Here is a 27,176-nt window from a genome sequence, read left to right as displayed (position 1 = left end):
TGTTCGGAACGGCCCAACGAAAGCCATTACCGCGAATATCGAAGCTCGTGCTTGGCGCCCTATTTTCTTAGTAAAAATTTCCCTGGTGTGTACAATGCTGCATGTGTAACCTAGAAACGGCATTTATTCCACCTATAACGAAACATCCCAGCAAATAATTCACAGATAGTGCTCTTCTGACTAGACCAGTGCGCCGGTCCCAAAATCACCGGCGGCGGCGCGCCGGTGTTTCCACCTCTGGCGGCGGCGAGTCAACGGCGGCGGCTTGATCGTATCGGCGGCGGAGCGGCGCGGGGGAGAAGGGGGGAGGGGGTAGATTTGAAAGGTCGTGGGGAGAGAAATTTGTTCCTTGAATTTCGAAACAATGTCTTTTACCGGAAGGGCGAGGCGGTGAATGCGATAGAAACATGTGGTAATGTTATACGAACTAAGGCTAGCAGCTAACTCTTTTTGATCCGATCTCGCGTAACTATAAAACGCTGGCGTATGGGAATACGGCTGCTCCCGGGAGAGATGCGGTTTTCGTGCAGTTTGTTGTATGAGTAGTCGCAGCACGACGCGTTGAGATCACAGCGCACAGAAAGGCATACGAGCCGTTTGCTGTTGTCTGCCGAGATAACGCGCGCGCCAGCGCTCACAACCGCGCCCTTAAAGGCAAAGTTCACAGTTGCTGCTCGAGCCACGCAGCACCCCCTAAATCGGTGTCCCTTCATGCTCGTTCGTCGAGCGAAACACGGGCGGGGCGTTTCTTTTTTGGTCGAGGCGCAGTCGACGACAGGACACGCACGCAGGATGATGTTATCGCATGCGCCCTCCATGCGACGGAGATGGCCAGCTTGTTTCATCTCTGCTTCAGTCATGTTCCTCGCCAGCGCTCGCGTACTTTTACTCGCTACTTCAGCATACGATGCGAGGAGCAATGTTATCGATTTGGAATTCATACGGAAATAGACGGTGACGGTGAAAATATGTCCACTGTCTAATAATATTTATCGCAATCTATATACAAAAACCTTGGAAGCGGGCTGGCCTTTTTTCCGCAGAGCTGCATCGTCTTCGCTGTAAAAAGTTCGTCCGTTGAAAGAATCAAATAATCCGGCGTCTTTTCGAATGGCTTCGTTTTCGCCTTCACTGCCACTCTTACAGGCAATTTCTCCTTTCCACTTATTTCTTCACAAAACACGCGGCCAATGTCAGCACTAAGCGTTGAGCCTATCAGGATTTCGGGCTGTCGGCTACACCCTGTTATCTCCGCTTGCGCAGGCGGAAATGCACAAAATAGAGCGAAGTCATGCGAGAACAATAAGAAGGGGTGGATGACTGCATGGAAAAGCAGAGGGAAGACAATTCAAAATTGATATTTCTCGCATATGAACCAACCCAGAGTATGTGCCCTAATCATGTCATGTGAATCACCGTTCTGGCGTCACGAAGTGTCCCGAAGGTACGACAAACGCCAAGAAAGAATAACACGCTCGATTTTGTATTTCCAGAGGCTGTTTGGGGGCCCTTTAAAAAAACACGGCGTGCAAACATGAACACAACAGAATAGGTAAAAAACCACAAACGCCGCTAAAACTGAAAAATCCCCCCATATCCACGGAATGAATGATGATAAGTGTGAAGCTCGAGAGGGGGAGATCATCGGTAAACCGTAACTCTCTCGGGAGAGTTAGACCATTACATCATTAAAAAAGACGTAAGAGTGTGCGTATATTATACAAAATAAACTTTTATTTTGTTCTTGTTCGTTTGTTGTTTCGTTTCTTCGTTTGTTCTTTTCATTTCGTCGTTGTCATGGCGGCTGGATTGCGAGATCCCTTCATTATGACGGCTTTATGGTCCGTGAAATGAAGCGAGAGAGGTTCTTGTACTGGCTGCAGTGCGAAGTTTGCAAACACTAAGTCTATGCACGTCCCTCGGATCGTGGTAGGTTGCATATGGATACATCTGAGTGCGTATTTGGAAAGCATGTGCTGCACGATCCAGTGATTGGCAATGAGGTCCACGTTGAAGTCCCCAACCAGCACAAACGGATGGTTCTTGTACTTGTTGTCGTAGTCACGTAACGCAGCGTCTATGAACGACTTGACATCCTCGATAGACAGGTTGGCTGTGAGGTACACGGTCATGACGGCGACTAGCAGACGGCGACTGAATCGGTGGACCAGTGTTTCGACGCGTGGTGGCGATTCCGGGCTCGATTGTCGGCTCCACGATGGAGTGCCAAGCATGAAGCTTACCCCGCACCTCCACCAGTGTAACGACGTGGGATCGACGAGGACACGGAGCACGACAAACAAACAGGCTTTATCGATCAGAGAAAGGACTGCGACGTCTTCTTCGCCCCAGCGCTGGGCCAAGAACACTCGCGCTGCTTCGTTACCATCACCACTGGCACATACGCGCGGCATGTGCGGTCACGTACGAGATAGGAGGGACAGACCCACGGCTTTCGGAGCTTCGCCCCTAAAATCGTACAGCGGCGAAAAAGAATGTAGGCGCAAATAGTTATCTGCGCATTCTCAGGAAGATGGCAATACCAATAGAGTTTCCTAAAATTAACTAGAGGGGACTCTGGCGCTGCGATCGTTCAGCTACCATGGGAATGATGGGTAGTACACAAATTTGCCTAGTCTTCGTGCTTACGGCTTCAAACGTACTTGTGGCTTTGTTTATTGCTATGTTTTAGTTTTCTTTCGGATAAAAGAATTGATCGTTGTGAACTTCGTGACCAGATTTGAATCGCTGAGCCTAAAGACGATAAAGCGGCGAAGTGAAACTGCTGACTTTTACTGAAATTCTTTTTGCGACAAAGCGGATGTAGCCGACGCAGAGCCAAACGGAGCCGAAAGTACGAAGTTTAGACAAATTTGTGTACTACCCATCATTCCCATGCTGGCTGAAGCGTCGTGCGTTGCAGCTCCCATAGACACTAGCGCAAGAGTTCCATCTAGTAAGTATTGTAGGAAACTCTATGGCAATAGCTATCAAGCAGGTGCGGGCGGCGATCTACGTGAGAGATAACTGTTCCCTCTTAGCTCTTGTGTCCATGTTTCGAAAGCGTGTCTTTTTAAAATGAATACCCACCAACTTGCTCTGCTATCTGTTATTCTAAGTTTTTCATTGCCTTTACTTCCATATTTTTTTATCGATTTACTCGAGTAAGAATGAAAGGAAAAGAAAGTGTACTAACGCATCGATGTTTATTACATATCTTTTTTATTTATCTATGCGCAGTGTAATAGGTCCAAGACTTCGCGAACATGCTGTCCAGCGAGATGGGTCGTGGAACCCTTCAGGCTGGAGTACGCCGCAGCGTTGAGGTCAGGCAATACTCGTGAGACTTCTGGAGGAGAGAAAGATGCGACATCTTCCGGGTAGCTATTCTCGATGTGCCCATCTAAAGATGTCCATCCACATCCACAGAGCGCATTCAGTTACTCGAAAAAATTACACCATCTCCCGCTAAAGGGGACCATGAGGCGATGCGAAACCGGAGCACTTGCACGATCACCTTCCGTTGGCGTTCGCTGGGCATTCTACCGACCTCGCGTCGTGGAATGCGAAGAAGAACACTACGCGCGTCGTGTCTTCCCTCTAGCCTGGCCGTTAATTCTCACAGGGCGTGCGGGGAACGTCGACAGGCGCGCGAGAGGGAGGCAGCGTAGGAGAGGAGAGAGGGGGAGGGGACGCGAATGCGCTGGCCCTCATCGCGGCGCTGCGCAGGAGAGAATTTCGGCATGTCGAGCCCGCATTTCAGAGGAGCCAACCGAGGCAAGCGCTGGACTGAACGCGCGCAGTGCTCTGCCATTTGAAGGAGAGGAGACTAGAGGAGGAGAGTAGCGTATGCGCCGTGAGAGCAGAAGCGAGAACGCAGGAGAAGCGCAAGCAGGAGCTGGTAGAGAAGTGGAGAGAGTAACGAGCAGATGTTGGAGAGAGGGAAGGAGGAGAGTCGCGCGTGTGTAGTGTGAGTGCGGACCACAACGCTGCGTGCGGATGACCACGTCGCCTTACATACCCCCGAGCAAGAGATACTTGGCGTCTAAAAGCGGTGAGCCGTGATATCACCTCGCTCTTGACCACGTCGACGCTCCGAACACTCCAGTTCATGCCTAGTGCAAGAAAAAAGTGGACGAATTGTACATAAACAAGAACTTGTCAAGTCTGAACATGCATATGAATGTGTCCCAGATGTTTGAGAACGATGCAGAAAATGCGTACCGTCCTTCACAGGTGCGTTAGACGGGCGGACGAATTAAACCTAATTCGATGGCTAACGCGATCGCAGTTTATGTACGGCCTCCGAGATGTGCGCCCACAAATGGATCTATTGCGGGAGGGGGGGGGGTTGCGTTCGTTGCGTTGAAGCGCATTTCGTCCCTCTCATTCGTGTCGAGAGTTGTGAAAGCTTCGTGAAGTCAAAATGACGTTGCAGAAGGAAACAGAGGGCGCGCTGCTCGCCGAGCTCCCGCCAATAAGCGGCGGCTGAAATGAACAGTTCATTACGTGCAAACATCTAGAACCACCTGTGAAGAGCAGTATTTTATGTCCAGATTCCCCATCCATGCGCGCCGCAATTATTGGGCGGCGGCGACAGCGGCGTGATCCCTCCCGGGACATTGGCGGCGGTGCGAGCGGTGGGAGCAAAAACAGGCGATGGCGCACAGGTCAAATTCTCACTCACTGCAAATCGCCGCGTTTGCTCCGTCTTTGGCGTGGATGGATGCATCGATGCTGTATGAGCGTCCGTTTCATAAAGGGGCACTGACATGTATGCCACCATGCTCGACAAAGGAAAAAAAGACTGTCTTTTTTTATGTTGGCCTACAGGCCTTGTCTACTTCGATTAAACCGATCTTACCACAGAAACAAAACGAAACAAAAATTCACAGCCTAGATCTCTGCCCCTTTCGGCAGAATGACGTTATTTTTTCCACAATTTATTCTTGTCCTTTCCACATTTCTGCCACCAATACTCCAACCGTCTCTTACTTATTTCTATCGCGGACGCGTTCAGATTTCCGTTGTTGTCCCTAAATACCTAGGCATCGTGTAGACTCATGCCCAAACGTACACCTCGGTGGATATCTCCACATTAAATCAGAACATGCTCCGTCGTCTCCTTGGCTGCCCCACAGCTTGTACATTTCCGTTGTCGTAGGGTGCCTCGATTTGCGCGCCACGTTGTCGGGGAGTGCAGCGCGCTCTTGCGCGTCGTCTACCAACGTTCGGTTTTCGAACAGCCACGTGCAGGCTCTCGACGATGAAATATTTTGCGTTCCCTGGCGACTTTTGTGGCATGTAGGTGACTACGGGAAACCAGTGAGCTATTCCTCACCGCGTGTAAATCAGCGGAATGGGACTGTAGAGGATGTCCATAGAGCCAAATCAACAAGCGCAAATCTGGGTTGCGTGATCCTGAAAAGTCTCCGTGCTCGATCTGGTTAAATTGCGGAGTTCGGATGTGTATTCAAAGAGCTTTGCTTGTAACCCGCACAATGAAAAGTGCACGAAAAAATGAAATTGCTATTTCATTTCATCCTTTAAGCGAACGATTACAATATAAAGAAAATGCCTGAAATGGTGCTGTTTGAATGTCTACTATGAGTTCCTCACCAACTAAAGCAAAGGTTCAACCAAAAGAAGCGATAGATAGCCTAGCAATGAATGAATGAGTGAACAATTCCCACATAGTCTCCTTTGTGAGTGTGATGTGATGTGTACGAGTACAGTTGTGAATTGATGTGTACGAGTACAGCTGTGTTGTACGTTGCACCTTTCTATAGAACAATGTTTTCAGGCGGAACCAGGGCCGCCTTTGGGCAGATTTGAAAATAAGCAAGAACTTAAGCTAAATGTAGCGAAAAAAAATCCAAATCCGTTCAATCGAAGCGACAATAATTAAGAACGGAGCTTGTATAAATGTACATGCAAAAAGACATGGTTGATCCCTCCCTCATAGGAATCGGAATTACACGAAAGTAAAACGTGACCTCATAGAAGTAACTGAATGTTTGCTTACATTATATAAGAGAGTTTGCACAATGTATATTGATGTCTGGCAGATATAGCACCGTTTAACATGGATGCACTCACTTTGATGCATGGTGGTACATCTCTATGCCGACGACTAACGTCCATGTTCAATGATTAAACACACCCTTGTGGTAGCTGTAGTAGTTATGGTGAAAGCGTAATCGGAGAAAGAGGTGTGGTAGCCAGAAGAGCGTCGCATATTCAACGCAGAACTTGGTCGCCATAACTCGGCATGTTATAATGTGATTGAACACCACGGCCGGACTAGAGGGAAACGCAAAGCGCGTCGTGCCGCTCCGGTAGCCCGGCCGCGATTTTTCGGGAACGCGATGTTACAGCCAGGTGAGGCAGGCGCGCATCGCAGAGCTATTTTAGGTTTGGATTAGCGTGATGGTATGAGCGAGGCCGACGCTTTTACGACGCTTGGGCTGAGGTCGCCACCTCGCGGTGTGTTAAGGCACTGACAAAATTACACTTCTGTTGAAACCGCGCCGAATGGGATGGACGTGTAACGCGTTGCAGGTACTAATCGCGAAGGCCACAGTAATGATGTAATACTTTGCCGCTCCCAGAGGGCAACACCACCCCGCCGACCGGGAGAGCGGTAGATATAAAAGGCGCGTTTGTAAAGCAACTAGAGTCTGTGACCGTGGTGCAGTGGATAGCGCGCCCGGCAACTGTTGTGCAGACCGAGCGATAGTGGGTTCGATGCCCATTGACGGAACTTTTTAGATGCGAAGTATCTTAAGGCGGAGCTCAATCCGGTGGTGGTGGTGGTGGTGTGCGGCGTGACCACCCTTACTGCGCATGCGCATACCCTCTCCACACACCTCCTCTCCACTCACACTCTCCCCTTCCCCTCTCCACATTCCCTCTCCACTGTGCGAGGCATCGGCACGACACCTTTGACCTTCGCAGCATTCGTCAGCGTCTGGAACAGCCCCGCAGCAGCCGCATCCTGGAACCACCGAAACGCGAGTTTGGCATTACGTTTACGCAAGAGACAGACAACGAACTTTATTTTAATCCTGAACAGCTACAGACAGGACCCCCTAATGGGAGGCCGTTGTGACCCCTGGCCGCAAACACGTTGAGGACAAAATGCCGTGACGCTCCGCCCTTTCGCGGGCCCTCGGGATAGCCTGGGGTGCTACGCAGTATGGCTCGAGCGTCTCGAGAACACGAGTTTGCTCCGAGCTCGTTCTACGGTGATTATAGCACGAAGACAGTGCGGAGCGCGCAATAGCAGCGTTGATAAAAACGGTTGCAAGGACGAGCATGGCGTCACAAATGCATGTGTGGCATTTGCGGCAGCATTCAAAGCAACACCGCGTGCGAACGAGTCAGCGCCGCCACTCAGTCAATATTTCAACAGTGCAGCGACGTCAGCGGGATCGTTGCGCCATCTTTTTACCAACTGAAACTCGCACCTCGCACAGGCGTGTTTGTGGGCGTTTGTCCTTTTTCGGGCACGTCCTTTCGTTCCACCTGCGGCACAGAAATTTCTATTCCACAAAGCAACAAGGACGCACACGCAGTACTCTCGTGCAACTCGTTCCGCTTCTCTCGAATATTACAGATAAATTAATGGACAGATTATTGCTACTTACATTCTGTTATTTTCAGTTACATTCCACGTCTGAAGATTTTTCTGCAGTAACAAATTGGTAGAAACAATGTATCCACAAACAAGTATATATTAAAATATCTCGCCGCAAATGCCACCAGGGGTGCTTGCTTCATGAGCGCGGTGAAGTTGAATGCGAAACACCTAGCCACGTGATGATATAACCTTTAGGCCCGTATTCTGAAACGCTCCTTACCTCAGTGAGGGGGCCTTAACTGCTTGAGGACGCCTTATTGCGTATTCTCGAACGCTCCTTACGAAGGTTCCCTCACTGAGGCCCTCCTTGGTGCTCCCTCAAGTTAAGGTAGCTCTAGGGCTACCTTAAGGCCTCCTTACCTTGCTATTTGCACTTAAAGGGCGCTTCTCTGTAGTACTTTGTCAGCGACAGTGTGTCCGATTTCTTATTTTCGATCGATGCCTTGCACTTCTGCACAAGCTCGCTGTAATTGTATCCTCGTCGTTCTTGGAAAATTGCTTGGCAGGCGTGTTTTTGAGCGTGCGGCCGAACGGCTGCCAACATTTTTCGTTAAGATTGCGCAGCGCGAAGAGGACAAGGCATTTTACAGGAATAGAGAAAAAAAGAACAGACTCAAGGAATGCGACACGGTAGGCCCCCTCATCGCGCACCGTTCGTGCTGCCGTCTTCCAGGAATGGCAGTTCTTGTTTGGATTAGGCTAACAATGGCATTCTTCACATGCCATGCGGGCTGCTTCCATAATGAGACAGGTGCGGTCGTCCGGGTAAGAGAAATCACACTGTACTTGACGAAAGCCAGCAAACGGACGTTTAGTCAGTACTTGCCACAAAAGCAGTGTACACCTTATTATTCATCGTTATGCCTAAAAAATATTCCTTATTCTTGCTTGAAAACGGACGTTTAGTCCGTATTTCACACGTACTCTCGATCCCAGACTTGTGAAACACGCGCCTTACCTTACTGAGGCGGCTCTTAGGAAAGGAAGGTTGAAGGAAGCTTTTAGAATACGCTGGCTCCCTCAAGGAGTTCCTTAAGATAAGGAGGCATGAAGGGCTCCTCACGTAAGGTAAGGAAATGGTCTGAGGTAAGGAGCGTTTGAGAATACGGGCCTTAGTTCTTCGTGCGTGTGTGCATAGTCTGTGCGATAAGCTGATATATGAATAGTGCCGCTCACTGGCGTTGCGGCGTGAGCAAACGCGGCGGGCGGACGCCATCTTCGCCTCTGGCGTCTGTCAATCAAACTGATTGGCGCGCGAACTCAAGTACAAACGCGTTAATTCTGAAAAGGCCTCAGTTGAACTCGTGACTGTCCTAGTGCCGGTGTGACTGTCAAGCGTTTCATTAGGTGGACGCCCAGCAGCAGCTTCTCTGCATACAAAATAATTTGGTCAGCTTGCACTACTTGTACAAGGCTGGAGCCATCGGAGGAGCTTGTGATCACCTAGCTTCTTTGAGCTTTTTGCGTGGCTCGTCTACTCAGTCTGCTCGGTCTGCTTCGTAGTGAAGACCACGTCAGTTTTGTCTCAGTTTTGACGGTAATAAGCTAGGTCTTAATTAACATGACATGGAATACTCATATCCTAATTAGTAATACTTAATTACCACAACAATAATAACTTACGTTTACTTAGTATGAAGCTCATTAACATAGTCCTAGCTAGCGCGATCCTAATTAGAAAGACATAAGTAAGGCCTTCATTAGCTTGGTTTTTATTAGCTCGTTCCAAATTAGCGTCCTGTTAATTACCACGATTTTAATTCGCTTGGTCATAGCTTTACACGGCTTCATTAGCATGATCTCCGTAAGATGTGGCATAATTTGCTCGGTGCTAACATGACTTGGCTTAATTAGCTTGGTCTTAGCTTGTCCTGACTTAATCAGGTACGTATACCGCCCAGCCAATTAGCTAATCAGCTGTGCGCACGTGCTCGGAGAGCCAGCAGACGATGAAGAAGAGGACGAGGAGGACGAAGCGCAACGCGCTAGAATGTACAGGACGACCATGATGATTATGCACGTGGCCTCGACGCCCGCGGTGTTCTAAGGCGCTCGGGCGGAGCTAATCTCAGAGGCCACGGTGCTGATTATTGTGAAGGATACTTAATGAAGGTATTAAACGTTTGAAGATCAGTGAACTCAGTGGATCGGCAAACAAATGAAAGAAGATGCCTCTGGTTTCAAGATACCACCCAGCTCTGTCGACCGCCGTTGACGTGACGCCGCGTTCCATCGTAACCAATGAAACGCAGCGCGCGCTGAGGGCTGGATTTGACCTTTTCGTACTGTTGCCTCGTTCAAAAGGGAGTGTCGCCAGAGCTCGGAAAAATTTTGAGTTTTACCAAACTCGGGCCATCCTGCATAGCACCACTTGGTTTCGGAGTGCCCTGCTTCTGATGGCCTCCTCCCATCCGGCTTCGCTGGAGAGACGTTTTTTTAGGCAACGCGGGATAAATCGCCAGAGCATGTGAGCCAAGTATAAAATTTTCCCGATCTGTACAATTCCCCGACGTCGGGTTTACAGCTTGTTCTAGAGAGCGGCTTTTAAATGCGTAAGCACTCCCGCGCCGACGAAACGAGTAAACTGTCCGTCAGTCGATTGCTCGTCATGTAGCACCATCGTCAATATGAAGACGTGACTGTAGAAACCAAAACACACAAACAAAACAAAAAATATGGAGGCTACTATAATTATTGACTTAGATGTCTGGTGGTGGCACACGCACATCGGCGTTTGTGCCCTGTATTTCTCGGGTTCTCAGAAGCCATGGAGAAAGAAGCGCTTGGTTGAGATCTGCTCCGCCAGGTGCCGCAGCGATCTAAGCTGCTCACACGAAATCGCCTGTTCTCTCAAAGAAGTGAGTCATTTATTTGCATTAATTATCCTAACAGTTAATTGGCTCTTATTTTAACCCCGATGAGGCGCTTTGTACACAAATGTGTGCACCCACTGTTTTTTTGTGTACACCCCTTCTTCACTGACCGGGACGTCTTCACTCATTTGATGAATGCATTCGTTGTAATATTGAAAGACGAGCTAGTTGGTATGAGTGCATCGTAACTTATTTTTAGCGCACACTGACACACGGACACACCCTTCATCGGTGTCTATCGGGGAGCGTACTTAAAGGCCAACTCCGGCGATTTTTCGAGATCCATGGATCTCAATAAAATTCGCTGAGTACGTTCCTTTTCACGTTCCCGTTATATATGCCAAATTACAAGCTGGAGACATACGCAGATTCATTGCAATGAATTTTATTGATTGCCCCGACTCTCCCCACCTCGCTTCCCAAAATTATTGGCAACATTGGGTGCGTGACGTCATTTTTGTTAAACGGAAGTGACGGAACCGAGGGGCTAGAGCGTCTGCTATCCGCAAGGCAACAATCGCGAGTGTTTGGCGAGCGCTTCGTTGGCTGGGCGTGTGAATTTCAGTTCCTTGTGGTAATGCGTGCGATGGGTGGCAAGTGGTGTCGCGTTGTGGGCTGCACACGATTCCCCGTTGGCAGTCACGATACACTCGCACCTAACGATTACCCTGCGTCTCTATCTTAGAGTGTTTTAGCTAGCAATGCCGGTTTACCGCACGGAAAGTACGGTAATACCGTACCGGCTAAAGAATCTACATGCGTGAACACCACGGAAACACTTCCCGTAGCATATACAGGGTGCACCGTGACCGGGCCTATCGGTATACGGTGAGCTGCGCATCGTGCGAAACAACGTAACCTAATGGTGCGAAAGGTGGCTCATACTTGGCTTACATTAAATTCCTTCGGCCGTACCAACGCGATGTTGAACGCCGCTATTGCCAAACTGATGCACTCTTCCCATAGCAATATTAAGAAGCTTTAGTTAGTCCGCGAACTTCTCAGCGATAGCATTTTACCCAATCACGGCCGCACAGACTTGAGCTCCCTGGACAGGTGGTGCCATCTGGCGGTGGAATGTGCAACCAGGCAAGCAAAGAGCTGAACAGGTGTGTTCCACTTCATCGAAGAGGAATGACCATTACAGTTGGCCTCCAAATGCGTCGGAATCACAGCTGTCATTTTCCGACAGCTCAGCTTGTGCACGTGACACGGTCAGTCACACACAAGATTTTCGACGGAGTCACCTTTCAAATGAGCGTCTGCTCTTCGCCGCTTTCGCAGCTTTCATACTACGCGCTGGCGGGACCGGCATGCCTTGCATGATTTCCGGTTTTGTAACCACTTATACGTCACGCGAAGACAGTATGCTCGGTTGGGTTTCGGTTTCGGTGTTGCGCTTTTTTGCTTATTTAAAATTATTCTCCTATTTGCCGAGTGTTTCTGCTATCGGACCCATGACAGGAGCGTCTCAGGAATATAAAAGCACCATTACTTTGACATGGCCGAAAAAATCGCTGGAGTTGGCCTTTAAAGCATCCCCGATCACAAAAACCCCTTCTGAGCTACCACTCCTTTCATTCCAAGGTAATAAAAATGGAGTGGCCACATCCTGTTTAAAATCCGATGTTACCAAGTCGTGTCATCATTTTGCACAGGAGAGTTTCAGGGAGCAAGTTATTAGGTTAAAACACGCCGGCTTTCCCGAGTCTGTTTTGCAGGAAAGTTGCAGGCGCCTTATTAAGCGCATAAAAGGCAGCCAAGATCAACAGCAGGAACAGGACCGGGGCAGAGTAGCGGTGATACCGTACGTAGATGCGCTGTCACACCGAATTAAAAAGACCGCCCATAGGTATGGGCTAAACGTTTTTCACGGCCAAGAGTAAACTAGCCAAGCTGTGCCCCATGGTTAAGAAGAAGCTGGAAGATGTTGGACGAGGAGGCGCACAAACTTGCAAGATTAAGCACAAGGTCTGTTTTGTTCCATGTGCGTTTAACCTTGTTTACTGTATTCTTCTCACATGCGGACGAGTGTACGTGGGGCAGACTGGTCGCTGCATAAATATTCGCCTAAGGGAGCACCAGTCATCTTTAAAGGGCAGGCCGCTAACGCATTTGGCCTTACACTGTGAAAAGTGTGGATCCGAGGCGTGCTTTTCAAATACATTCATTTTGTTTAAGCAGCATGATCGCACCGCACGAGATCGCGGAGGCATTTCACATCAACATTAGGCAATCATCCTGTATCAGCCACCCGTCAGTGACAAGCTTCGAAAAAGAAGTGTCACTGCTAAATCGGATAATGAACACATGAGATACGGTACGATGACATGGATTTGAAATTACGATGGTGCGCATGGGCAGAGGGTGACTACTTTGATATATAAATGTTCCTTTTCTGAATAAAACCTTCAGTTGATAGTAGCGCTGGTGGTGTCCCCTTCTTTTCTATATCCGTGTGTCAGTGTGCGCTAAAAATAAGTTACGATGCATTCGTTGGTTGCTAGAGGGACTCCTAATCCCATTCATGCCCATTTCTAGGCTGCAGTCGCAAGCGCTGGAAGCTTCTCGTGATCCCATCTCGGACACCTCGAAAGCGCTGATCTTGCCCGCAAGCGCTGTAGTTAGCGTGCCTCCAACTGCGGAAGTGAAGGAGCCCGTGGGCCTAGGGCTAATGAACGGCTCGAGCGCGAAATCGCGTTGCCCGCAAGTCTTAGCTGGCACCCTCAGTTGGGTCCTGGGTAACGCTAGTTTCACACTGCCTACTGGATCGGAGGCATTGCAAGCTTTCTGTACCTAACCTGGCTTTGCATTGCCTCCGTGATCGGCCCACGCTTGTCCAAGCGACGATGTCATGCCCTGACGTCATCAAGTGACATCGCGTTGTGCCAGAGGTTCGCTAATAAATGCTTCGCATTTATTATCCACGCAGAAGCTCCTTTCAGAGTTACCTACGTGATGCGTACGCGTATTGTTGTATGTCGTGGCTCTCCCTAGAACGCTGTCTACAGGCGGCGTCGGTATGGCACCTTCTGATCTTCCTAGCCTTCATCGGTGTCTGAAACACACCCAGCAGCCGCATGCCGGGACCACTGAAAGGAGAGTTCGGTATTAAGCTTTGGTGAAGTATAAAATTTTCCCAATGCATACAATCCTCCATGAGGCTCTACATATTGTCGTATAAAGAGGTTTTTAAATGCGTAAGCCATCAGAACTGTACGTCCATACGTCCCTCTAACACGTAGGACGATCATCGTTATAATAGACTGAATGCAGGAGACAAAACGGAGCTGAAAAGCGATCCTATATCTCGATTTTTAAATGCGAAGCAAATATTAGCGAACACCTCGGGCACTTTTAGCGTTTCTATCTACGTATCTATCTATCTATCTATCTAGCCGCCTACGTCTGGGTGCTCTCATGATCGCCTCCTTAACTTGGTGTAGACCGAAATTTGCATGGGAGGGCAAGAGGATTTGTCCAATATGATTGCCGAGTCATGACATGAATAACGTTAATATCCTGTCGCGTACGTCGTCAAACCCTTTCCAGTAGACACGTGTGGCACATACCCGTTTACCACAGGCCGCGGTGTACGGGTATGCGCCACAGGTGATTGACAGTTTGTATCCACCCAGGAACGGTGAGAACAGACATTTGTAACTTAAATGCTAAAGCGTTAAACAAAACCAACAACGGCAGCGTTGACTCAACGAATGGAAAGAATGAAAATTAGGATCCCAGCAGGAATCGAACCCAAGCATTCTGCGTGGCGATCAGGTATTCTACCGCTGAGCCACGCCAGGTCTGTAAACTGGTTTAGAAAAACAGCCTACGCAGGCGTAATATCGATGCAACGTAAATTGTGGTTGTGGTGCTGGCTATCTAATTTTACAAGAAAGCAATAAACACTACATGATACTCCTACGATGTGTACTCCTACGATACCGGCGTCATATCAGATTAACGTCTGTAGTTCCATTGTTGGCTCCGCTTTTATAGCAGTCTAATAAGCATTACGTTCGTATTTCTATGATTAAGCAAGCTATATTGAAGCATTGCTCGCACCGGAGGAGTACATTAACGAAAGTTACATATGATATCAACATCACCGCACCGTAAAGCGCACTTCGTCCACTAGAACGACGCAGTGTCCTCTTCATTTCTTACGAGGTTGGGCGATGGCCTCATGCTGACCGAGGATGATGCCAGATTGACTGACAGCCGCTTTGTAGACTAGGCTACGTAGGCCACATACGCCCAGGTAGTCTACGAATACGACAAACACCATCCACTGATGTTGGTCTACGTGGCGCTATCCAGGCCTACCAGCCTCGACGGCCTATACCTCACCAACGCGAAGGGTGGCTTCAGGTTCCGACATGTCGCCGGCTCTGTCGACCAGGGGCGTAGCCAACGGGAGGTTGGGTGGGGGGGTTCAAACCCCCCCGAAAATTTTGTTTTGCTTGCGTATATATGCACGCACACATACAAACGCACGCACGAATATACATAAGGTATCGTTCAACCCCCCCCCCCCCGAAAAAATTTTTGGCTACGCCCATGCTGTCGACAGACAATTTGTCGACGAAATGACCGAGGCATCCACGAATTCCAACAGCTCTACTATACCACATACTTCACTACACAGGAACCCTCGTCACCACGATCACGACCGGATCGTATAACAAGTTAGGACCAGCTGCTGGTGCTCACTGATCGCGGTGATGATGCCTTTGTTCAAGAACTGTCAAGAACTTCTTCCACACATGCACACGGGTTCGTGAAACGTGCGTACGTTCTCGGGACACGTATAAGCACTACATATCAGCTTACCGCTTCTGGTGTTGGTAATACCCACGTTGCCATTGGGAGCGTTACCCGACCGTAAACAACTGGTTATATAACACATATGCGGCTCTTCCACATGTATATGTGTGCGTATAAAATTTATACAGATCTTTAGCGTCATTTTGTAACGTGTAGCTCAGTAAAAAAAGTTACGCCACACTCACCTACCCGCCGCATGCTTCGCATAGCATCGACTCCCACGGTACGTGCAATCAGCCGAATTTTTTTTTCATCACTTGTGTTGGCGACTACGGTCAATTTTCGCGTTTGATGAGGCATCCAAGGCTTTCGTATTGAAAAGGCCGCAGTCAGGCGAGGCGGAAAGGTGGCGGCGCGAGAAAAGGCTCTCGCGACAAGGACTCTGACAATGCCAAGTTGAAGAGGCTGCGATGTCCGGTCCCAACATCCAACGCTGTGTACGTGATTTGAATGGAGTTCGGCAGGCGTTAGGAGAATGGACTGTCTCCAAGCTGAGACTTCGGGTACGCCGACGGAAAAAGCCGAACAGAAAAGCCCAGATACACAACCGGAGGAGTGAATCTTTAGCACACCTGTCTCCGAAACTACACGGGCAAACAATCTATCAAGCAGTGCCATTTCGGCTCAATTAACACCCACGCCGCTGCTTGTCGCGTCTGAATGCCCCGTAAGCGCCAGATTTGATAGTCTTACGGCACACGCAAAAGTCATCATTTGTGTTGACACCGCCACTGCCGGTCACTTTTCATTTTTGTTGACGTATCTAAGGCTTTCGCCTTATAAAAAACATACTTGAGGTAGAGTCAGTATATTGCATATATTAGGTCGAAAGCCTTAGATGCCTTATCAAACGTGAAAATTGATCGTCGTTGTCGGCGTTAACAAGAGCGATGGAAAAATCACCATCACGGGTTGGCGACACCACATGACGTCTTCATGACGTCAAATGTCGCTAAACTTTTGTGGTGTCACTTTGACGACGCCAAACGTGACGTGGCGTGGAGACGTCATCACGACCCCGTCTGTAGGTCAAACCTGGGTCGATCACGGAGGCAGTTATAAAACCGGTGAGGGGCAGAAACTTGTTATGCCTCCAATATTGCAGGCAATTTGCAAAACCACGTTAGGTTCAGAAAGCTTTTCTAAGGGGTGGGGGACGGCGGTGAGAACATTTATTGGAACTTAAGAGGGATACGAGGTATGCTGGGACGAGTAGGTAAGGAACAGTTTATTACAAGTATTAGGTGAAGGTTCCTAGTTCGGGACTCCAGTGGCGGTGGCCGCCACTTGGCGCGCCCGAGCAAGGCTTGTTGGGCTTGTAAGTTGCGGCAGCCGAGCAGGGTCGCCGACCAGTTATCCCGGGTTAACTTGTGGCGGGGAAGGATCAATAGGTCGACTGGGATGAAAAAAATTGGCCGCGTATCTGCGTGCTTCGCTGCAAATGTCGTCTAAAGACGATAGAAGAGGCGCTGCGTGAGATATGAACGCCATCTGGCAATACGTCGGGAAACGTGAATGATGTGTTGCGGGCTGGTAGTCCCGGCGCAGCAGCAGGCAAGACCGGCGGTGACCAACGCGACCGGCGGGGACGCCAGCCAGTCCGAACACGTGGTTTGGCGCGAAGTGCCGAAGCAGAAGAAACGTCCGCACTCAACGAGTACTCTCCACACACTTTTTTATATTCGCGTCGCCTGGGTAAAGCAGGAATGCCAGAGCGGCGCCCCATGGCACTCGTGCAGTGCAATACTGAACTGAAACCGAAACACAACAATGAGCTCGCGCAGAGGGCACGGAGGAAGCCAAGTTTCGGCGCAGTCGCATTTTCAGCGCAGCTTAAAGGGGCCCTGCAACACTTTTCGAGCATGCTCAAAAAGCGCTGCCGATCGGTAGTCGAGGCTCCCGAGAACACGCGAGCCAAATATTATAGCGATGCGCACGGCCTGGAACTTACAATAAATTCTCAAAGTCAGCTGAAAATCGCTCCCTCTTCTCTCGACAAATGATGTATTAGTCCGCAATATATGACGCGATTGTCGGCAGTTCCACCATTGGCTGATGTTATAATCACGATAACACCCTCATTATTACTTTCGTTGTTAATTTTGAGTTCAATAAGTAGATAATATGTATGTTTATATTCTGTTATCGCGTTAAAAACACCGAACAAACATTAATATTAGCACTTCCGGTCTCACCGACAGCTCGTCTGCTCGTAGTTGCGTGGTTCCGTTTTCTTCGCCATGCGCAGTGCCGAAAACGTGAATATTTATGTACTTTTGACCATCGCCGGTTGCCGTTGAGAGTGGCAGCCGTTCGAGTGTTGCCTCGACAGCTGAGAACTGCATCGTCGGCACGTTCGCACGACCGACCGAGGCAGGGGCGCAGCGTGTCTCCGATAACAATGCTGGCGTCCGGTAATGGCGGCGCTTCGGGGTAATCTGCCAGTGCCATCTTACGAGGCGGTGTATCGGAGTATGGGCCGAAACCGATCTCAGCTGTCATTCGTTCCAAACGAGCGCGCAGGTTTGCTTCCATGGTTGGCAGAGCGATGAAAACACTACGGCGTTGGAGGTGCACACCCAACATTACCAAACCGACGCGCAGTTTTCAAGCACGCGCGATACACATTGCGATCGGCTCCGCTCGATGAGAACGACGCAAGCCGACCGGAAGTAGCGGCACAGACCACGTGGTTGCGCCCAGACGTCAGAGAAAAAAAATGAAGAAAAAACTCCGCCGGCGCTCTTGGGCGGAGCCTCGCTCCTCTGCGTTCGCTCCCTCGACTCGCTACCTAGCTTTCCGCGCGCTCGCGGCGTTGAGTTGAGGGAGAAAGCTGCGGAACGTGATCTCTATAATTTGGTAACACCACTCAGACTTGACGGATTCGAAAAATTTTTGCGGCATATGACTCGTGAGGAGCCATACGTCAATAATGAGACTATTCCAATATAACTAAGAAAGGTGTTGCAGGGCCCCTTTAAAACTAGGGTCTCTAGAATTACGTATCTATGTATTTTCTATTAAAGGGACACACCACCTTAATACTTACCTAGTGATGTTGCGCCTCAGATATGCGTAATGTTTGCTTTTTGATCAACCATGTACACAATTATGAACCTAGTGAGCCGTTCACGATGGCTGGCCCTTGTGCAAGTGGTTCAACTTTGGCCGAGTGGCTGAATCGAGGGACGTGCCGACAAACAGAAAGACAGACAGAAAGACAGACCAAAATTTCTGCGTTTAAGTTCCCCAACAAAGACTATCGTCTTTAAAATCCGGAGCCTAATGTAGCGTTAATTTTCCCCTGATCCTGCGCTAATTCTCTCGTTAATGCAGAGCTAATGTACATATATCTTGTGAAGGCTTCGGTGTAGTTCTAAATCCCGACCTAAATCCTAAAGTAGTCTCCTTCTTGGGGAGGTCATCGTGTAGTTCTCAATCCTGCGCCTGATGCAGCTCCACTACCATGAAACCTGTGGAAGTGCCTAGCACGAGCAACCCAGCGATTCCCTTGGAAATCGCGCCCTCTCTTGCGTGGCGCGCGTCGCAGCCGGATGCTTCTGAGGCGTTTTTCTCGATTTTAGGCAAATTACTGCAATTGATGATCATTTATGTAGTATATATTATTGTAGATCCTGTTGGTTTATTATGCACTGGTTTTGAGCATTCTTAGCCTTGTTTTAGGTCTGTATTGACCACTGCGTGACCGTGCCACATGAAAGAGTTGATGGACGACAAGCCGGGCCGCATAAGAACTATGCACTTGAAAGGCGAAGATGATGACTTTCGCCGTCGAATCCTCTTAGGCGAATGCGTCAGGTTAAGTGCCACTTTTTGAAAGCGCCAGATTCAAATGCAAATTAATCGAAGAAAAAAGTTACAGCATATCCACGGGTGAATGATGAAGAGCTTGGGCGAAGCTCCTGAAGCAATCATGGTCTCGGGATTCGCTTCTCGTTGAGCCCGTTTTGCAGCGGCGTCCTTGGCGCGCACCGTCACGGGATCCGCCTGGCTGCCGCCAAGCGAGCGTCCGCCGCTGCGCATCGTCCATGCTTCGCCAACGATCCGACACGTACGGCGACGATCCAGGAGAATGAGAGAGGCGCTCGCTCCCCGCGCAGCCCGCGCCGCCCGCGCAGCAGCCAATCGGAAAGCAGCGGCACTTCCAGCGCCATCTAGCGTCGATTCACACAAGCGCCATATTGCAGACAATTCTATTGGACCAACGCCATCTAGGAACGCGGAAATTTGGGCTAGTTGGTGGGTGCGGAAATTGTGCATCGTGGCAGCGCAGTGGAACGAACATAAGAGAAAGGAACACGTAGACTAGCGCCCGTCCTGTCTACGTGTTCCTTTCTCTTGTGTTCGTTCCACTCTGCTACCAAGATGCACAAGTGCCATCTAGGAAATGAGACGAGAAATGCTGATGACGACACAGATTGTGTACAGCGCCATCTAGAATATTGTCCCTGAACTGCAGTTTGTATGTACTTCTATGAGACAGCGCCATCTATTGCATCATACGGGAGATCCGTTCACGCCGGACAACGGAGACGTGACAAGGTTAGACTAAGAGGAGCTACGCCCCTAAAAGCCAGCATCGATAGTGATCGATGGCTCAGCCTGTGATGGTTAGTCGTTAACGACTAAAATAGTTAATCGGCCATTCCTGGGTCAGAACGCTGCCTCGCAGCAGGTCTCCGGGATCGCTCTTCCTCTGGCGTCGTTGAGGAGTGGGGCGCCTTCCAGTGAGTCACCTGCCAACGTTCGGTATTGTATCACTCGTTTTTTAAGCGTTCGGTTGTCTAACAGCCACCTGCACGCCCTCGAAGGTAACGTATTTTACGTATCCTGCCAAAACACTGAGTCATTCAGTCATATAGCATTACAGTAGAGGGGATTCGCATTAGTATATTCACGACTATTCGACAGCAGGGAGATATCCCTCATCTCGTGTTAATCAGCAGCCGAGGTTCACCACTCAGGCTGTGGATGGAGCTGAGTAAGTAAAGGCAAACCTAGCTTGCGTCATCCTGATAAGCCTCTCTGCTCCATCTGGTTAAACCCCGGAGTTGGGATGTCAATTGAATAGTTTGCTTGTAGCCTGCACAATGTGAAACGCATGGCAAAAAATGGAATTAAGTTTCCATTTTATTCTTTAATCAAGGGACTGCAAGATAAAGAAATGCTTGAAACTGTGCCATTTAAATGCCCGCACAAAATTCCTCTTCAAGCAATATAGCAGGTTGAACCAAAGGAAGCCACGATAGCCATAACAATGAATGAATGAATAAATGAATGAATCAATCAATCAATCACTCGATCAATCAATCAATCAATGAAAAATCCACGCAGAGGCTGTTTTGGTAGTTGGCTAAGTGATGCGCTAAGTAAGAGTGTAGATTATTGTAGGTCACACCTTACACCCAGAACGCTGTTTCTAGGTGGCATCGCTACGGCACCTTTGATCTTCCTAGCATTCGTCAGTGTCTGGAATGACAATGACGCCGAGTGGGGCCTTGAAAGAGCGTCCACTCTTCCAAGGCCCACTGCAGCGGCATCCTGCGACCACCGAAACGCAAATCGGGCCTTAAGTTTTTGCAAAGTACAAAGTTATCCTTAAGTGTAAAAACCTGGCATGTCGGCTTTGCATCTTACCCTAGAGAGATGATTTTTAAATGCGTAAGCACTTCTATGCCGACTCAGCGAAAAAAAACTCTTTTCATCCTTCTCTCTGTCACGTAGGGCGAGGGTGGTTATAATTAGGTGAACGTCGAAAAGAAAAAGCTGAAGGGGACCCTCATTCTTGACGTGGCTGTCTGATAGCGGAGTCCGCGTGCGCTAGTTTATTCCTTGGAGTTAGCATTACGTTCCACGCGTTGCCAAAGCGGGATCTCAGAGGCCACGTAGAAATAAATGGTCGGTTGAGATCTGCCCGGGCAGATACCGCAGCGGCCCGAGTGGTCACAAGGAAAAGTGTCCGCTCTTCAAGGAATCACTCGATGAATTTTAAATAATATCCTGCCAATTACTGGCCCTTATCTTAAACAATTTATGCTCTGATATTAGAGGTGTGCGAATATTCGAAAGTTCGAATATTCGCGATTACTACATTCGAAATATTCGTATTCGATTCGCAAATCGTGTATTCGAGAAGTTAGTCGAATATTTGATAACTTCGAATATTCGAAAAATTCGATATGCGATTCGATTATCATGCATAAAATAACTCGCCTTCCACATTTCTGCTGCGTTCGTATCGCTAAAAACGTTGCCGAGAGGAGCGATAAACATCGTAAAGTAGACGGAGGCACGACGATCGGCCTGCGACGAGCGCCCCAATACCGTATCGATTTATTGCTGGTGCATTCTCCGACGTGCTAGCGCTGTTGGCGATCATGTAACCGTACATTTTCAATTATGCGGCCTCACGTGCCGCACTACCACTCGTTCACTATGCGGGACCACTTATGAGACAAGACAGTGACCCACGTGACTGGTGGCGGACTGTAGGCACCTCAGATACCCCAGTCTGGCAAACCTTTGCCCATGTAACTCCCTATACCAGCCACTTCTGTTCAAGCGAGCGTGCCTTTTCAGTGGTAGGGGGGGGTTTCTCTATTAGAAGGGAGCGCCTGCTGCCGGATCATGTGGAGAACTCATATTCTTATGATAAATGTAGTCATTACTTTCATTGTGCCGTGATATTGCTCGTGTGTGATGTGCATTGTGCTAGCCTGGACATTGTGTTCTGGAGATAGCAGTGTATGTTGTGTTGCCAGTCAGGCTGTTAATGTTTTTTTTTTTTTTAAATAGCTACAGCTATGGGCCATCCAGCAAGCCCGCGAGGCGGCGAAGAGGCAAGACCTCGACGTCCCCACGTGGGAGGCCTAGGCCAACGAACCTAAATTGCTGGTTCATAAAAAGTTTATCCTCTCCTCAATAGCTACAGTTAAATAAAATATCGTTACTGTGGAGGCATTTTTCCTTGGATATTCGATATTCGATTCGATGTTCGAAGGTGGATATTCGTATTCGATTCGTATTCGAAAAATTTGATATTCGCACACCCCTATCTGATATCATATCCAATATAACTGATAAATTGAACCGCTATCACTGATTTCCTACCGGTTTTATTTCTTCAAAACACATTGTCTTAATATTCAGAAAACCGGAAGTGTGTGCTTGACCGGAAGTGATTGGACGAGGAACAAGACTGTCACTCGTTGCTCGTGAATGTTTTCTTGGCGTTGCTGGGTTTGAACCTTATTGTGCACACTCAATATGTTCCATTTCATAGCGACAATTATTCTTCCAGTACGTTCCGGCAACACTTCTTCGACGCTTTACGTCACATTTTGTTTATCGCTTTACTATTTATCAACACCAAATATATGTAGCATTTAACAAAGTGAATGTGATATATCAACTGACAAGTGCGGCGTGTTGGGCGGTTTGGTAAAGATACACTAGGGACGTTCAGCGCAATAACACGGAGCCACAAGAAAGAGACGCAGACAACACATGCGCTAACTTCAAACCACGTTTATTTGGGAACGCACATGCATATATAAAAACTCTAATCGCAGCAAGCTCACGCCTCGCTCTCTTACAAATATAGGTCTACAAGAAACATGATGTTTTATCAAGAACACGCCTACAGTCATCAACTAAACAGGGAATCTCGCACGTGTCATCCAGCAATGCCAAATCGTACAGAAAACCCAGTAAATCAAATATACAATCGAATTTACAACACATCACGCACGCCCATCTGACGAATATACGGAACGCACGCGAAATGACGCAACCATGCCGGCTGCGCAAAAATAATAACCTTAATCTGTCGAGTGCGGCCCTACGAAGGCATGCTAAGAAACGAAAATTCTTTTTTGAAGGAGCAGTGATGGTTGGCTCACGCACTTCGAGCCTTCTCTTTCGATAACGTAAGCCTCAGTTATTTCGCGGGTTACTCTCTCCCTGTGACGAAATAGCACAGAGGTTTCTTTCCACATCGGACTGCAGCCACACTGACGGCTATGCAAGGCCAAATGGGTCGACGGCGCACCTTTCAACGAGCTGTGGTGCTCCCGCAGACGAATGTTGAGACAACGGCCAGTTTGGCCTACGTAAACGTGACCGCACGAGAAGGGGATCTCGTACACCACCCCTTTTACACACGACACGAACTGCATGCCATGTTTCATGGTGCACTCGCCTTTTGCATCCGCGTCCTTTCTCTCACGATGTTGCAGCCTCGGGCAAATCCCCTTCAGCTTATTTTTGGCTGAGAACACCACGTTGACATTAAAGCGCGCCGCCACTCTTTTGAAGCGGTGGGACACTCCGTGAATGTAGGGGACTACTGAAAATGGCCGGCTTTCTTCACTCCTTCCCGCCTGCGCTAGCAAACCACCTGCTCTTACGCTCTTTAGCACCCTTTCACCAGTAGCTGCTATAACCGCGTCAGGGTACCCTGCCTGTCGCAGCTTTCCTGCTTGTTCACTCACGCTTTTGCTCATCAGGTGCGGACAAGACTTCGAAATGGCAGACCGGATACATGAGCAGGCTATTCCGTTTTTAACAAGCCTAGAGTGACCTGACTGGTAGTCGAGCAAACCCTTTTGTGATCTTGGTTTATATTGCCAGCATATCTTCTCAGTGCAAAAGACCAAATGGAGGTCAAGATACTGTAAAGTATCATTCCGGGGTGCCTCGCACGTGAAGGTCAAACCTTGCCCTTGCTCCCTGAAAACCTTCATTATGTCAACCATTTTTCTGCTGAAATCGGTCCTGTCGACAAAACCAAGTAGTCGTCAACATAACGCATGACTTTGACCGCCAGATCAAGAAAGTTACTTTGGATAGCGCTGTCTATCTTTGCCAGAAATATGGTACTCAGAATGGGCGCTACACAGGACCCAATACATACGCCAGATCTCTGAGCGAAAACTTTTCCCTTCCACGTAACGAACGTCGCATCCAGGTAGCTTCTCAGCACCTCGAGGAAACCCTCAACCGATACGCCTGAACGAGTGGTGAACGCATGTTCATCCTCTTGATCGCTGATACACTCCTTTACACTCTGTAGTAGAGGGGCCTGCGGTAGGGAGTAAAAGATCCTCGATGTCGAGGCTAAATGCCCTTGAGCCTCCCGAGTAGTTTTGCCTAAGAAACTCCACGACCAAGTCGGAATTGGACACCAGAAAAGGATCGTCCACAACCAGCGATTCCAGGTTCCTCTGTAAATACCGGGACACTACCTGTAGCCATGTGTTCCTTTCAGAAATGATGGCACGGAAAGGGATGTCGGGCTTGTGAGTCTTCGCGGTAAAGAAAATCTCTAGAGTTTGGTCCGCTTCTTTCTTTACCTTATCAACCAGTTTACCTAGATTTAGGCTCTTGAGCAGTTGCACTGCTTGCTTCTTTACTTTGGAAGGTTTATCTGACACCTCGCGGAAATTTTTCGCAATAGCCTCGTTTCCTTTCTCGGAAAACATTCCCCGAGACAGAATCACGAAGAACCCCTCCTTGTCAGACACTACAGCGGTGAGGCCCGAAGAATGTAAGAAATTAACAATAGAAGACATGACATTTTCTTTCACTCGCCTTGGTCCATGCTTAAGCAGAACATCGGCGCAATCCGCCACACACATAGTCCTGCTGTCCTCGGGCACTCGTTGAGCCACCGACCTTGACATCGACACCAGCTCTGCCGGACACAGTGGCGGTTCCACACAGAACTTGGGACCTTTCTGCAACACCTTCAAGTATTTGAGAGGCACATCACCCCCGCTGAGGTTGAGCACCTTGGTCTCCGGTGTTGCCGGAGGTTTTCTTGGAGGAAGCGTGGGTCTGACCTGGTTCCACAGCCACTCAGTGAGCTGGTTGCAAAGCTTCAGCCAATGTAGAAGCGGGCCAAACTCTAGAGATTTTCTTTACCGCGAAGACTCACAAGCCCGACATCCCTTTCCGTGCCATCATTTCTGAAAGGAACACATGGCTACAGGTGGTGTCCCGGTATTTACAGAGGAACCTGGAATCGCTGGTTGTGGACGATCCTTTTCTGGTGTCCAATTCCGACTTGGTCGTGGTTTCTTAGGCAAAACTACTCGGGAGGCTCAAGGGCATTTAGCCTCGACATCGAGGATCTTTACTACTCCCTACCGCAGGCCCCTCTACTACAGAGATAAAGGAGTGTATCAGCGATCAAGAGGATGAACATGCGTTCACCACTCGTTCAGGCGTATCGGTTGAGGGTTTCCTCGAGGTGCTGAGAAGCTACCTGGATGCGACGTTCGTTACGTGGAAGGGAAAAGTTTTCGCTCAGAGATCTGGCGTATGTATTGGGTCCTGTGTAGCGCCCATTCTGAGTACCATATTTCTGGCAAAGATAGACAGGGCTATCCAAAGTAACCTTCTTGATCTGGCGGTCAAAGTCATGCGTTATGTTGACGACTACTTGGTTTTTGTCGACAGGACCGATTTCAGCAGAAAAATGGTTGACATAATGAAGGTTTTCAGGGAGCAAGGGCAAGGTTTGACCTTCACGTGCGAGGCACCCCGGAATGATACTTTACAGTATCTTGACCTCCATTTGGTCTTTTGCACTGAGAAGATATGCTGGCAATATAAACCAAGATCACAAAAGGGTTTGCTCGACTACCAGTCAGGTCACTCTAGGCTTGTTAAAAACGGAATAGCCTGCTCATGTATCCGGTCTGCCATTTCGAAGTCTTGTCCGCACCTGATGAGCAAAAGCGTGAGTGAACAAGCAGGAAAGCTGCGACAGGCAGGGTACCCTGACGCGGTTATAGCAGCTACTGGTGAAAGGGTGCTAAAGAGCGTAAGAGCAGGTGGTTTGCTAGCGCAGGCGGGAAGGAGTGAAGAAAGCCAGCCATTTTCAGTAGTCCCCTACATTCACGGAGTGTCCCACCGCTTCAAAAGAGTGGCGGCGCGCTTTAATGTCAACGTGGTGTTCTCAGCCAAAAATAAGCTGAAGGGGATTTGCCCGAGGCTGCAACATCGTGAGAGAAAGGACGCGGATGCAAAAGGCGAGTGCACCATGAAACATGGCATGCAGTTCGTGTCGTGTGTAAAAGGGGTGGTGTACGAGATCCCCTTCTCGTGCGGTCACGTTTACGTAGGCCAAACTGGCCGTTGTCTCAACATTCGTCTGCGGGAGCACCACAGCTCGTTGAAAGGTGCGCCGTCGACCCATTTGGCCTTGCATAGCCGTCAGTGTGGCTGCAGTCCGATGTGGAAAGAAACCTCTGTGCTATTTCGTCACAGGGAGAGAGTAACCCGCGAAATAACTGAGGCTTACGTTATCGAAAGACAAGGCTCGAAGTGCGTGAGCCAACCATCACCGCTCCTTCATCAAAAAGAATTTTCGTTTCTTAGCATGCCTTCGTAGGGCCGCACTCGACAGATTAAGGTTATTATTTTTGCGCAGCCGGCATGGTTGCGTCATTTCGCGTGCGTTCCGTATATTCGTCAGATGGGCGTGCGTGATGTGTTGTAAATTCGATTGTATATTTGATTTACTGGGTTTTCTGTACGATTTGGCATTGCTGGATGACACGTGCGAGATTCCCTGTTTAGTTGATGACTGTAGGCGTGTTCTTGACAAAACATCATGTTTCTTGTAGACCTATATTTGTAAAGAGCGAGGCGTGAGCTTGCTGCGATGAGTTTTATATATGCATGTGCGTTCCCAAATAAACGTGGTTTGAAGTTAGCGCATGTGTTGTCTGCGTCTCTTTCTTGTGGCTCCGTGTTATTGCGCTGAACGTCCCTAGTTATGTGATATATCAAACTATTACAAG

Source organism: Rhipicephalus sanguineus, chromosome 10 (genome assembly GCF_013339695.2).
Source record: "Rhipicephalus sanguineus isolate Rsan-2018 chromosome 10, BIME_Rsan_1.4, whole genome shotgun sequence".
NCBI lineage: Eukaryota > Metazoa > Arthropoda > Arachnida > Ixodida > Ixodidae > Rhipicephalus > Rhipicephalus sanguineus.
This window is presented reverse-complemented; position numbering follows the sequence as displayed.